The 14118-nt window shown below is 47.2% G+C and overlaps 1 protein-coding gene and 1 long non-coding RNA gene across 4 annotated transcripts in view; both read left to right on the forward strand.

The window, feature by feature from the left end:
• Positions 1 to 953: 953 nt before the first annotated feature.
• LOC109501775 lies at positions 954 to 10009 on the forward strand. Its single transcript, XR_002160051.3, has 4 exons — positions 954 to 1477; positions 8225 to 8359; positions 8966 to 9211; positions 9336 to 10009. It is a non-coding gene; the product is annotated as an uncharacterized LOC109501775 (long non-coding RNA).
• Positions 10010 to 12158: 2149 nt separating this feature from the next.
• The window catches only part of HMGXB4 (HMG-box containing 4), a 30311-nt gene continuing 28351 nt past the window's right edge, over positions 12159 to 14118 (forward strand). For 2 of the 3 annotated variants that reach the window (XM_019835464.3, XR_002744020.2), the window contains exon 1: positions 12159 to 12283. The gene's annotated coding sequence lies outside the window, so the exon portion shown is untranslated. The remainder of the gene's footprint in view (positions 12284 to 14118) is intronic. The other variant, XM_003989219.6, reaches the window with a different exon arrangement.

Consider the following 14118-nt stretch of genomic DNA (forward strand, 5'->3'; position numbering starts at 1 on the left):
CTCGACTAGGAAATTGTAGCTTTGAGAACGTTTGGGAAGAATGAAATTCAAGAGGTAATTAAGGTTACTTCAGGTCTGGGTGAAAGGGGCCACATTGTTTCCATCACCTAGGATCAACCTTAATCAGCCATCTCACAGATGGGAGGGATGGAGAGGTGGGAAAGAGATGGGAGTCGGCAAATCAGGCAGAACAGACCTCAGGAGGCCAAGGGTAAAAAAAATAAAATACAGAAGTCCATTCAACCACTTTGGAAAGCAACCTGGCAATCTTCTGTTAAAGGTAAATATATGCCCTAGGATACAGCATTACCTTCCCTGGGAGTCTCCTCAAGGAAATTCTCAGATAACTGCACAAGAGACTTGAACAAGATTACTGTGCTACTGCTTACAATAATCACTTAAATGGATATCATTTAAATGCCCACAGTGATGACAATGAATAAATAATATCTGGCACACTGCGAGAACAGAGTACTATACAGCTGTAAAAATTAATTACCTGGATGTACATGTGTCAACATAGACTGAGAACCAAGATAATCGTGTGTGTGTGTGTGTGTGTGTGTGTGTGTGTGTGTGTGTGTGCATTTTATAGCTTGACTTCTGATGTTGGTATTTTATGCTTTCTTTTTTTTTCCCCGATCATTCCAACTAGAGATTCATTGATTGTATCAAACTTCTCAAAGGACGACCTTTTTTAAAATAAACCTTTTATTTGGAATAATCTTACACGTACAGAAAACTTGCACAGACAGGAGAAAGTTCTCATACACCCCTCATATTGTTTCAGTTTTCCCTACTATTACTGTCTCTGATTACTGTTATAAACCTGCCTAGTCTAAGAAACCCACATTGGTAGGTTACTATGAACTAAACTGTAGACTTTGTGTTTTACCAGTTTTCTATCACTGACCTTTGTGTGTTTCAAGGTCCAGTCCAGATGGCTACTTTGCACTGAGCTGTGCTAGTCTCCTGCGGTCTGACAGTTTTTCAGTATTTCCTGCTTTTCATGACCTTGATGATCTCAAGGAGTACTGGCCAGGTATTTTGTAGCATGTCCCTCAATTTAGGGTGTGCCTGTGAATTTTTTCATGATGAGGGCAGGATTATTGGGTTTGGGGAAAGAACGTCACAAAGGAAAAGCGTCCTTCTCAGCTCATATTCGGGAAGCCTCTCGAAAGCCAAGTTCCCAGACACCAGACAAAGGTCAAACTCACTGGCAGACTTTTCTCTCTCTTTTTTTTTTTAACGTTTATTTATTTTTGAGAGAGGAGAGAGTGCGTGCTGGGGACGGGCAGGGAGAGTAGGAGACAGAGGATCTGAAGTAGGCTCTGCACCAACAGCAGCAAGCCAGATGTGGGAACCCACAAACCGTGAGATCACGACCTGAGACGAAGTCGGACACTCAACCGACTGAGCCACCCAGGTGCCCCCACTTGCAGACTTTTCTAAGGGAAGTAGCCTTAGGCCCACGGAGGTAAGCCTTTCGTGCACATGTCTTCTTTTTCTCTGGATGCTTTTAAGGTTTTTTTCTCTATCCTTAGCTTCAGGCAAATAGGTTATGATGTGCACTGGTGTCTTTTTCTTTACTTTTGTGAGTTTGGAAATTTGAAAATTTTTCTATGAATATTTCTTCTAATATATAAGTTTTAATCCACTCTCCTCTTTCAGGGACTCAAAGTACACTTCTTTTTTTTTTTAATTTTTTTTTTAACGTTTATTTATTTTTGAGACAGAGAGAGACAGAGCATGAATGGGGGAGGGTCACAGAGAGAGGGAGACACAGAATCTGAAACAGGCTCCAGGCTCTGAGCTGTCAGCACAGAGCCCGACGCGGGGCTCGAACTCACGGACCGCGAGGTCGTGACCTGAGCCGAAGTCCGCCGCTCAACCAACTGAGCCACCCAGGCGCCCCTCAAAGTACACTTCTATTAAGTTTACAGTTTCCCACAGGTTACTGCTACTCTTTATTTTGGGGGGGAGGGGGTCTTTTTTCCTCTCTGTGTTTCATTTTGGATTGTTCATCTCACTATATCTTAAAAGTTCACTCACCTTCCCTTCTTCAGTGTCTAATTGGCCATCAGTCCTGTCTCACACATTTTTCATCTCAGACATTGTAGATTTCACTTCCAGAAATTCTGAGTCTTTTTTTTTCCCCACATTTTTGACACCTTTATTGAAGTATAACTGACACATATTAAGCTGCACATATTTAAAGGGTTGATATTTCTTGGCGTTTTGACATAGGTAAATGCCAGTGAAACTGTCACCGCAATCAAGATAATATGACCTAGTGTGTTCATGGACCAGTGGAATCAAACTAGAAATCAAGAACAGAAAGATAATAACAGAAAAGTCTCCACATACTTGAAAACTAAGCAACACACTTCTAAATAAGCCAAAGAGGAAGTCTCAAAGAAATACACCACAGTGCTGAACTGAATGAAAATACAATGCATCGGGGCACCTGGGTGACTCAGTCGGTTAAGCTCCGACTTCAGCTTGGGTCACGGTTTGAGAGTTTGAACCCCACATCAGACTCTGTGCTGACAGCTCAGAGCCTGGAGCCTGCTTCAGATTCTATCTCTCTCTCTCTCTCTCTTCCCTCCCCCCGCCAAAAGTAAATAAACATTAAAAAAAAAGAAAATACAATGCATCAAAATTCATAGGACAACAGCTAGAGCAGGGCTAAGAAGGACATTTATAGCTCCAAATGTATACATCCAAAAAAAGGAAGTGTGTAAAATCAGTAACTGAAGCTTCCACCTCTAGAACCTAGAAAAAGAAGATAAAAACTAAAAGCAAGCAGAAAGATGGAAATAATAAAGAGCAGAAATCAATGGAATTGAAAACAGAAAAACAATGGAGAAAATCAGTGAAACAAAGATCAATAAAACTGGCACAGAGAGAGAAAAAACACAAATTGCCAATATCAGGAATAAAATGTGGCATCACTACAAACCCCACAGACACTAAAATAATAAGGAAATGTTAGGAACAACTCTATATACGTTTGTAGGTTTATGACTCTTTTTTTGAAATAAAAAACTATATTATTTAAGGTATATGACATGTTTTAATATACATACACATTGTGATGAACACAACCAAACTAATTAACACATCCATCACCTCCCAGTCATTGTGTGTGTGTGTGTGTGTTAAGAATACTTGAGCTCTACTCTCTTGGAAAATCTCAAGTACACGATACACTGTTACTAACTATCGTCACCATGCCATTCACTAGGTCTCCAGAATTTAGTCATCTTTTTTATTAATGTTAGTTTATTTTTGAGGGGGGAGGGAGGGAGAGACAATGAGCAGGGGAGGGGCAGAGAGAGAGAGAGAGAGAGAGAATCTGAAGCAGGCTCCAGGCTCTGAGCTGTCAGCAGAGCCCAATGTGGGGCTCGAACTCACAAACCGTGAGATCATGACCTGAGCCGAAGTTGGATGCTCAACAGACTGAGCCACCCAGGCATGCCCATCTTTTTTTTTTTTAATGTTTATTTATTTTTGAGAGAGAGAGAGAGAGAGAGAGAGAGAGAGAGAGAGAGAGAGAGAGATGCATGCACGTGCAAGTGGGGTAGGGGCAGAGAGAAGAGGACAAAGGATCTGAAGTGGGCTCTGTGCTGACAGCAGAGAGCCCAATACAGGGCTCAAACTCAGGAACTGCGAGATCATGACCTGAGCCAAAGTCGGATGCTCAACCCACTGAGCCACCTGCATGCCCCAGAACTTGGTCGCTTTTAACTACAAGTTTGTACCCTTGGATCAATATCCCTCCTTTTTCCTCACCCCCACCTCCAGCCTCTGGTAACCACCATTCTACTATAAGCTTGAGGGGGGTGGGTTTTTGGTTTTTGGTTTTGTTTTAGTTTAGTTTAGTGAGGGTTTTGTTTTGTTTTGTTTTGATTCCACATATAAGTCTTTCTGGCTTATTTCACTTCACATAATGTTCTTGGGTCCATCCACGCTGCCAAAAAGAGCAGGATTCCCTTCTTTTTAAAGTCTTAGTAATATTCCATTACACACACAAACCCCTCACATTTTCTTTATCTATGTATCTGTCAACAGACACTTAGATTGTTTCCATATCTTGGCTATAGTGAGTAATTCGGCAATGGACAAGAAAGTGCAGGTATCTCTTTGAGATAGTGATTGTGATGTGATTTCTTTTGGATATTTACCCAGGAGTGGGGTTTCTGGATCACATGGTACTTCTATTTTTAATTTTTTGAGGAACCCCCATACTGTTTCCATAGGGGCTGCACCAATTTATATTCATACCAACAGTGCACTAGGGCCCCCTTTTCTCCACATCCTCACCAACACTTGTTTAATCTTTTGACTTTTTGATAATAGCCATCCTAACAGGCGTGAGGTGATGTCTCATTGTGGTTTCGATTTGCATTTCCCTGGTGATTCATGACACCAAGCACATTTTCATGCTCCTGTTGGCTACCTGTGCTTCTTCTTTGGAAAAATGTCTATTGAGGTCCACGGCCCATTATTTTTTTTTTAATGTTTATTTATCTTTGAGAGAGACAGAGCATGTGCAGGGGAGTGGGAGGGGTAGACAGAGAAGGAGACACAAAATCCGAAGCAGTCTCCAGGCTCCGCACTGTCAGCACAGAGCCAACGCGGGGCTCCAATTTACCAACTGTGAGATCATGACCTGAGCCCAAGTCCGACACTTAACTGACTGAGCGACCCAAGCACCCCGCCCATTTTTTTAATTGGGTTATTTGTTCTTATGGTACTGACTTGTATGAGTTCTTTACATATTTTTGACATTATACCCTTATCCAATAGATGATTTGCAAACACTTTCTCCTATTCCATAGGGTCCCTTTTCATTTTGTTGACTGTTTCCTCTGTCATGCAGAAACTTTTTAGTTTGATAGAGTCCCACTTGTTTATTGCCTTTGCTTTTAGCATCATATCCTCCCCCTACTCCGCCTCCCCCAAAGAAATCCTTGCCAAGACCAATGTCATAGACCCTCCCTCCCTGTGTTTTCCTCTAGCAGTTTTATAGTTTCCAGACTTCCAGTTATGTCTTTAATGTATTTGAGTTGGTTTTTGGGTTTGGTGTAAGAAGGGCATATGGTTTGGGTCCTGAAATCTACCTTACTCTCCCCAACTTTCAGTGTCGTCTTATATTTGTTTTTTGATTTTGTGTTTTTTGTTTTTATATAATGTCCAGAGATTGTAGTTGTACTTAGTAGGAGTAACAGGAAAAAAGTAGATGTGTTCCAGCTTCCCAGAACCATGTGACCTCCTGAATCCCTTTTATGCCTTTCATGTCTCTGCTCAGCATGTTTAATCTTTGTTCTCTCCTTTTGAACATATGGAATGTGGTTATAATTATCGTTTTAATATCCTTGTCTACTAAGTCTATCGTTTGTGTCTTTTATGGGTCTGTTTATATTGATGGATTTTTCTCCTCATTATGGGTCATAGTTAATTGCTTCTTTGCACGCCTCCCAATTTTTATCGACTGCAAGAGACTGAATTTTGGCTTGGTAGCGCACTGGATATTTTGTATTCATATAGATAGTCCTGGGGTTTGTTCTGTGATACAATTAAGTTACTTGGAAACAGTTTGATCCTCTCAAGGTTTGTTTTTAAATTTTGTTAGGTGGGATCAGAGCAGCCTCTATTCTGGGTTAACTTTCCTCCCACAACTGAGCACTCTAGCAGATAGTTCATGAATTACCAGATTTTTCCATTCTGGCTGATGAGAACCTGAACTATCCCCCCACCCTTTGTGAACTATAGGGATTGCTCTCTCTAATCCTTTTGAGTAGTTCTTTCCCTGGTCTTAGGTAGTTTCTTCGCACACAGGCACCGACTGGTCAAGCTCCCTGTGGAGCTCTGGAGCCCTTTCTGGGCAGGGCTCTCCTCATTCACACTCTGCCTGAGAATCCCGGCCACCTTGATCTCTCCAAACTCCCAGCTCCCTCTCCTCAACTCAGGGAGATCACCAGGCTCCACCTGAGGTACCCTTCCCTACACCGTACTCTGGAAACTTCAGGCAGTAAACCAAGGCAATCATAGGGCTCACACTGTTTGCCTCCCATCATCTTGGGGATCGCTGTCCTGTGCTGCCTGATAGTCAAGGTCTGAAAATCCTCATCTCCTATATTTTGTCTGGATCTTTTTGTTGGGTCCTTCAGGCAGCAAGAGAAATCTAGTCCCTGGTATTCCAATTTGGCTAGAAGCAAAGTCTCCCAAACATGGTATGTTGATTGAAAAACACAAATTGTGTACTGGGAATTTATCCAAAGGATACAGGAGTGCTGACTCACAGGGGCACATGTACCCCAATGTTTATGGCAGCTCTTTCAACAATAGCCGAAGTATGGAAAGAGCCTAAATGTCCATCAACTGATGAATGGATAAAGAAGATGTGGTTTATGTATACAGGGGAATACTACTTGGCAATGAGAAAGAATGAAATCCTGCCATTTGCAGCAATGTGGATGGAACTGGAGGATATTATGCTGAGTGAAATAAGTCAGTAAGAGAAGGACAGATATCATACGTTCTCACTCATATGTGGAACTTGAAAAACTTAACAGAAGACCATGGGGGAGGGGGAGGGAAAAAGATAGTTTCAAACAGAGAAGGAGGGACGCAAATCATAACGGACTCTTAAATACAGAGAACAAACTGAGGGTTGATGGATGGGGGGCAGGGGAGAGAGGAAAATGGGTGATGGGCATTGAGGAGGGCACTTGTTAGGGATGAGCACTGGGTGTTGTATGTAAGCAATGAATCATGGGAATCTACCCCTAAAACCAAGAGCACGCTGTATACACTGCATGTTAGCTAACTTGACAATAACTTATATTAAAAATAAAAACAAAAAACAAAAAGAAAAACACAAATTGCTACCAAATGGTCCTATACCACTTACATAGCTTTGCAAAACAGTGCTGGTATGGTGCAACACAACACAACACCATATATTATTCCTGCGTAATGGTAACGAACACATACAGTACCTGCCAGGTATCAGACACTGCTGTGTAAGGGCTTTGCTTTCCTTCTATCCATTTTGAGAAGAGAGACATTGGGACCCTGAGATGTCTGGAATTTGCTCAAGGTTACACAGCAAAAAGTAATAGAGTTGAGCTCCAACTCAGTTGGGCATCCAACTCTTGACTTCAGCTCAGGTCATAATCTCAGTTTGTGGGTTCGAGCCCCACACCGTGCTCTGTGCTGACAATGCAGAGACTGCTTGGGATTCTCTCTTTCTCTCTCTCTGCCCCTCCCCCACTTATGTGTGTGCACGCTCTCTCTCAAAAGAAAGAAAGAAAGAAAGAAAGAAAGAAAGAAAGAAAGAAAGAAAGAAAGAAAGAAAGAGTTAGACTTTCACCCAGTAAGTAAGTCTGGCTCCTGAGTTAATACTCTTAATCATTAATTAGGCTACTCTGCCTCTTGTGCCTATATGTGATCAAAACATGGACAGGAAAGACACACACCAATTTCAATTCCTCTGAGAAAAGACAAGGCAATGAGCTATTATTGATGCTGGGGATAGAGATGGGGCTCATTGATGCTTTCTTTCCTAAAAAAGATTTTTTTTTAATTAAATAAAATTTTAAAACAAGCCAATATAAGGAGACTAATGTTAACATTTGTTTAATCTGGGAGGTGGGTACATGAATATTTGTACTTTGAACTTCTAAGTTTAAAATATTTTCCTGTAAGGCTGGGGGAGAAGGAAAGAAGAAATTGAGGGTCACCCCCATCAGCTAGAAATGCACAGTGGAGGACAGAGACAGCCAGGTTGGGAGGAGAGGGCAGGTACTGGCCCAGCCCTTCCAGACTAAGTACATAACTCTCCACGTGGCCCAGACTTCCCCCAGCACTAACACACCTGACCCCACTGCTTGTCATTCTGAGCATGTGGTGCAGCCCTGAGCCTCCCTGCCTCCCTTTACCCAATCTCTTCCACCAGGAATGCCCTCCCACCCTATTCTACAGGCAAGGACCTTGCCCTACAAGCAAGGACCAGCTAGAGGGCTTCCTCTTTCTTGAAGCCTAGGGACTCGAGAGTTCCTCTGGGCTCCAAAGGACAGAGGAGCCCCCAGCCAGTTTATACCAACAGGTAGGGGAGATCCCTGACTCACGCAGTAAGGCATGGAAGGGGCAGAGGACAGCTTGATCCGGGCACCGAGCATCTTCAAGCTCTTTCGGTGTCTTCTCGCTTTCTCAGACAGGCTCCTGCCTTTGAAGTTTTGACCCAGCCCCAGGGAAGCTCAAGCTGGGTATTACGATCACCAGGCTGGCATTCCACGGCCACCCCTGAAGTCTGAGCTGTGACGTCTGCTGCAGACGAGCGGTGAAGCAGGTAAACCCAGGGCCGCCACACCATCTATGTAACTTTCCCAAGAAGCTTGCACCCCTGTCGCCTTGAGTCCCCAGAAAAAATGGTCTGTCCTAGTGTTCATTCAACAACACCCAATCAAAAGGATTTGCTGAATACCCGCCATGTGGCTGGAGGGACAAAGATGACTTAGATCCTGCCCTTGAGGAGTAGGGAGAGGAGGGATGTCAGGGGATTGCTGACATCCATGTGGGAAGCGCAGTGGTAGAGACACGAAATCGAGCATGTGGGAACACGGAGCATGATTCGGACAGGCGGCATTCAAGCTACGTCTTGTAGAACAGATAGGAGTTTTCTGGGTACGGAGCTGGCAAAAGTGGTCGAGCGGTGGTGGCACGCAGGGAGCACACCGCAGACAAGGAAATGTGTGCACAATGGCGTGGATGCATGGTGGGGCACTCCGTGCTTAGGGAACCGGAAGTCTAGGGAACCGGAAGTCGGTCGGTGTGGCTGGGGCAGGGTCAAGGGATGTGAAGAATCAAGACTGACTACTGAGAGGCAGTGGCCCCTCAAAAGCAAGGACAGGGCATCACAGCCTCATTACAGAGGATTTACTATTTGTCATCCCAGAATAGATTCCCCTGTTCTTTTGGGAAATGACTCCAACTTCATGGTTCTGCCAGAAATGATCCATCACAGCATGGAACGACCACCTGACCCCAAGCCAACCAATCATTCTTGCCTGGGATTCCTTCCCATGGAGCTGGTATGGGGAAGCCCTCTTCCCTCTTTGCTCACCACCGTAAGCCTAGAAGCCTGGGCTACACGTGGCCGTGACTCCAGGCCCGCGAGGACGGCCCACCTGAGCGAACAGAGGTAAGAGGGAGGGATCTGAATCCCTGAACCCGGAGGCCTAGACGGCTAGCTTTTCTCTGGCTCCTAGCATTTCTTCACCTCGAGCCATAAACTTCTTCTTGCCACTTACGGTAGTTTTAATTAGGTCTGTGCACTCCCAGCCCAAAGGGCCCTGTCTTCAGCATATCCATCTGGACTGATGCAACGAAGCTGCTCACAACACAGCTGACGAGGCCAAAGCATGGAAAAACAGTGCAGGGAAGAACACATCCAAATCAAGTAGGACTTGATGGGCCACCTGCTATTACCATGCACGGGGCAGTTTCCTCGGGTCACGTGAGCCAGAGACCAGCCCCAGGCCCAGAGAGCACCCACCCTTCACACATCCCAGATGCCATCCTCCTGTTTTCACGGGACGGCGTTCTCACTCACAAAGTCTGCGTGACCAGGCCCTTCTCCACTTCGGGCTACCAAGTGGTCCACCTTTCTCTCCTTCCAAGTTGCAAAAACAAAAGAACCATGGCAGGGTATTAGGTGGAGAATATTTTTCCATCGAGGCTCAGAGGAAGGCCTAGCAATCATTCCTGGAGCTATGGCCTCTGAGCCTCCGCCACCAGCCCGCTTCTGGCTGGGCCGGCCTCTGCTTCCGCCTCCGGTGCACATGTCAGTCAGAGGAGCCTCTCTGATCGCTACTTTAAATAACAATCCCTACTTCCACTCCCTCCTGATATCTTACCCTACTGGGCATTTTTTTCTCCACCTTTGATCACCACCTAACACGGTATCTATTTTCTGTTCCCAACCCAATCAGAACGTAAACTCCGGGGGGGGGGGGGGGGGGGTGTCCAGACACTCCCAGTTTTGTTCATTGTTCTATTCTGAACACCCAGGACAGTGCCTCACACAGGCCGTGTTTCCAATAAATATCTGTTAAATGAATGAATGAATGAATGAATGAATGGACAGGCAGTGATACCAGACTGGGATCAGGGAACAGAGAGGGCAGACCGAGGGGTGATAGACTTCCGGTCTGCAGAAGGTTAAGACGGGCAATTATTTGATATGCCCAATCTCATGAGGGATGAAAGAAGACACAGGACAAACGGGACCCATGAAGCAGGCGGGTCCAAGCGAGTGGTACAGCTGGGTGGACAGCTACCGGCTTTGCCTAGCGCTCCTTTACCCTTCTGACAAGAATCCCTGATTCTCCTCGAGTTTATGCTGCTTTAAAGCGTGAGCATGTGACCCGATTTAGCCAACCAGCACACCCCACGCCTTTGCCCATAGTGATTGCTTTCTGTTTGGATACATGATCTAATTCAGGCAACCCAAAACAAACGGGTAAAAGAAAGCCCCCACCCAGGGACACTGCCCGTAGCAAGGATGATACAGCCTGGAGGTGGACTCATCACCTGCAGCCTGAGAATAAAGCCAACCCAGAGGAAAGAACGTCTCTCCAGAAACTTGAGTTCCTCCCTGGATCCAGCCATGCCCAAAGGTACCAGACGTTTCAGAGCTGTCAGCCAATAAAGTCTCCTTTTCTGGTGAACCATTTTGAATTGGGATTACGTCCCTTCCAGCCGAAAACATCCTGAGCAGCCCTGAAGAGCAGGAGTGACAGTCCATTCTCATGGCGCTGAAATCCCTCACAGGGAGGCCTCATGTCAGGCCAGATGTCCCAGAAGAGCCATCCCATAACTCTTGGTGAAGCTCACTGACTCTCTTTTTGATGGGCGGGATGGGGCCATGATGGCAGTTTTATTAACTATTCGCAGTTACGTTTGGGGAATAAATTCAACCACTTTGTCTCAGGTGTCTGAACATCTCGCATCTCACGACTGTGAAGGGCCGTGATTACACGGAATCCGACATTCAACTCAGTGCAGAGGGAGAGAGGGCATCGTACGGTGAAAACAGCACCGAACCAAGAGCCGAGTCATCTGGCTTCTCATCCTTCTCTGATCACTAACTGGCGGTGCGTTGTGAGCCAACTCATCCACTCCTCTTCCTCTCAACGTCTAAGTCCGCAAAGCGAGCAGCCCTTCTAATTCTGGACTCAAAAGCCCAGGGAGACGAGGGTTCCTAATCCTTGACAGGATCTAAACCCAGAAAAACACGCATGTGCACAAACACGTAATTTTGCAGAGTGTCATGGGGTTCACGACTCTACGACCCAACCTAGATCGCCAACCTCTCTCCATTCTACAATAACTAGGACACTAGCTCTTCTTGCATTCCTCTGGTAATGGGGAACTCACTATCTGACGAGGTAGCCAAACACGACTGAACTGCTCTAGAAACATTAGTTTGTCTTCATATTGAACCAAGATCTTCACACAGCAGTTTCTACCTATTGGTCCAAATTCTCCAGAGCAAATCAGAAAAACCCTCTCTCCCTCTCTGTCTCTCTCCTGCGTGCGGCGTCTCTTCATTTGTTGGAAGACTGTTTCCAACTTTTAAATGCAAATAATATGTGAGAAGAAACGCAGATGACGGCTCACCATGTACATTATTTTACAGTTCGTTGTTAGAAAAATACATTCTTCCGAAATATGCCAAGCACCCAAACGTAAGTGCCAAATTCCCAATAAGCACTATTAATCTGCACGGCCAAGGGTTTGCACAGACAGCACCGATGCACGAAAATATCTCGAAGGAAATGGCATAGTCTTGCAGAAAGTTCACCTCATTCCGATTCACAGGAGTTGCAGTAGTACCTGCCTCCTCCCCCAGCTACCTGTGCACGGCTGGGCAAGCCACTTAACCTCTCTGAGCCTGTTTCGCATCCGCAAAATGCGACCGAACCTACCTCACAGGGACGCAGCGAGGATTAAGTGACATCCCGTTCGCGAAGCTCCGAGCCCACGCCTGGCTCCCGGCAACTTCTCAATCAATCCCAGCTCCCGGGCTCAGCCAGTAGCGCGTTTCTTTCGATGCGCTCGGCGCTCCGTCAGGCGCGTGCGTCCCCTTCCCGAGCCGGAGCCTGCGCTCTGGGCTCGACTGCGGCTCCCTGGCCGCTCGCGCTTTTCTCTCCTTCTCCAAGATGGCGGCGGTCGGCGGCGCTGAGGCGGGATCCGGGCGAGCCGAGTGAAGGTAGCGGCGAGCGGAGCCCCCACGAGGCCGGGCTGGGCCCCCTCCCCGAGGCGGCAGCGGCCCCGCCCCGCCGCCACCCGCCGCTTGGGCCCGCGACACCGCCGCGGGGGCGCCTCAGGCCCGGCGCGGCCTAGCCCAGGGGCCGAGCCGGGGACTGGAGTAGCGGCCGCAGTCCGCCCCCGGGAAGGGGCTGGGGCGGGCCGCGGAAGGAAGGCGGGCGGGAGCTGTTCAAACGGGGAAGGCGGGAAAGCTGCGGGGCCGGGAGGGGGCGTGCGGCCGCCCCAGGGGCCTGCGGGCCGGGGCCGCCCCTCCCCCTGCCCGGGCCGTCTCCGCCCTCGGGGGCGCCCGGAGGCCGCCGGGACCGCGGGGAGCGGGTCGGGGCCGCGGCGCGGCTCGGGACCCGGGGTGCAGGGGCCCCGGGCTGTCAAGGCGAGAGAGCCCCGGGGCCGGGGCGGCGGGAGGGCCGGGCCCTAAGCCGGCGGAGAGGATGCGAGGAGCTTTCTTCTTTTCCTCTTCACAGAGCTTTGTTGAACTAGCTGTTGCTGCAAAACTGCCGGGAGAATCCCATTGGTTTGCGTGGGGACCGCAAAAAGGGTGGTCCTGGGGGCTCTCTGTATAAATAACCCGGTGTTATGGGTCCTCTTTGCGGGCGACCCAGTGGGAACGTGCCTTCGGGGTGCGATCTTCTCCGTACAAGGCCCGTGTCCCCCCGCAGCTGTTACTTGTGTATGTTCACTTTATATCATGCATTGGAGGAGCGACCTCTCCCCCCTCCCTCTGCCGGTTAAGCTGGTGGCCGGTTATGTCCCCTTATAGCAGAACCAAAAAAAAAAAAAAAAAAAAAAAAAAACCCTCAGTCAAAGGAAAGCCTGTTGATTGGACAAAGCTTGTCAAAATTCGTCCTGGTGGTTTTTTGCAAATGTGTGTTGTCAGCCGATCTGTGCGGTGGTCGTGGTTCCGCTCAGCTCCCTTGCAATGGGAGGATTCAATCCCCATCCCAGGCTGTCGGGATCTCTGCAGTTTCCAGAGCTGGCAGGGGCTGTGAGTGCTGCATAGGTAGGTTCCTGGAGAAGGGAGTGGCGGGAATTCGGAGTCTCTGCGTTCCGAGTTCGGAGGCGGTCTCCACAAAAATGACAAGACAGCACCTGCTCTATCCTAGAAGGAAACAACTGTAGCAATTCAGCAACTGGCAACAGCTGGCAAAGCACCTTCCTTTTCCTGCACTGACCGGCCACCCGGGTTCCTGGAGGAAGGCTAGAAGAAAACAGGGACCCGTGAACATGGCTGTCGTCGCGGACTAGACCCGGATTTCAGCGTTTCGCTCACTGCTCGGATCGAGGGCCTTACTCTGTTCCCTCTTTTTCAGTACTCACGTTCTGGGATGAAGAAATTTGTTCACAACGATCGCTGGGGCTCAGATTACCGCAAAAAAAAAAAAAAAAAAATCACCTTCTGAAACTTTGTTTCAATACTTCTCATTTGGACCTGCAAAATAAGAAGAAGCAACATTAAGTAACGAACTTTCACTTACAGTATCATTTCTTAGCACACTGAGAAGAACATAATTGTAAAACTACCCCTGCCTCTTGAAGTTGACAACACTGAATTCCGTGAACTCCAAAATGGTGGGATTCAGGAGAATGGGTTTTAACACCTGTTTTCGTTGTGCCGACATTTCATGTTAATTATGGCCTCTGTCTTCTAACGTGGAAATCAAGGCTAATAATATTTTTCACTTCCGTTAGTCCCACAATCTGCTGCCTAACCCTGAACTCTGAATTTATCGTGGATAATGATTACCTGGAAGGAATATCGAGGGGTCATCTGATCCCATA

The sequence above is a fragment of the Felis catus genome, chromosome B4, assembly GCF_018350175.1.
Source record: "Felis catus isolate Fca126 chromosome B4, F.catus_Fca126_mat1.0, whole genome shotgun sequence".
NCBI lineage: Eukaryota > Metazoa > Chordata > Mammalia > Carnivora > Felidae > Felis > Felis catus.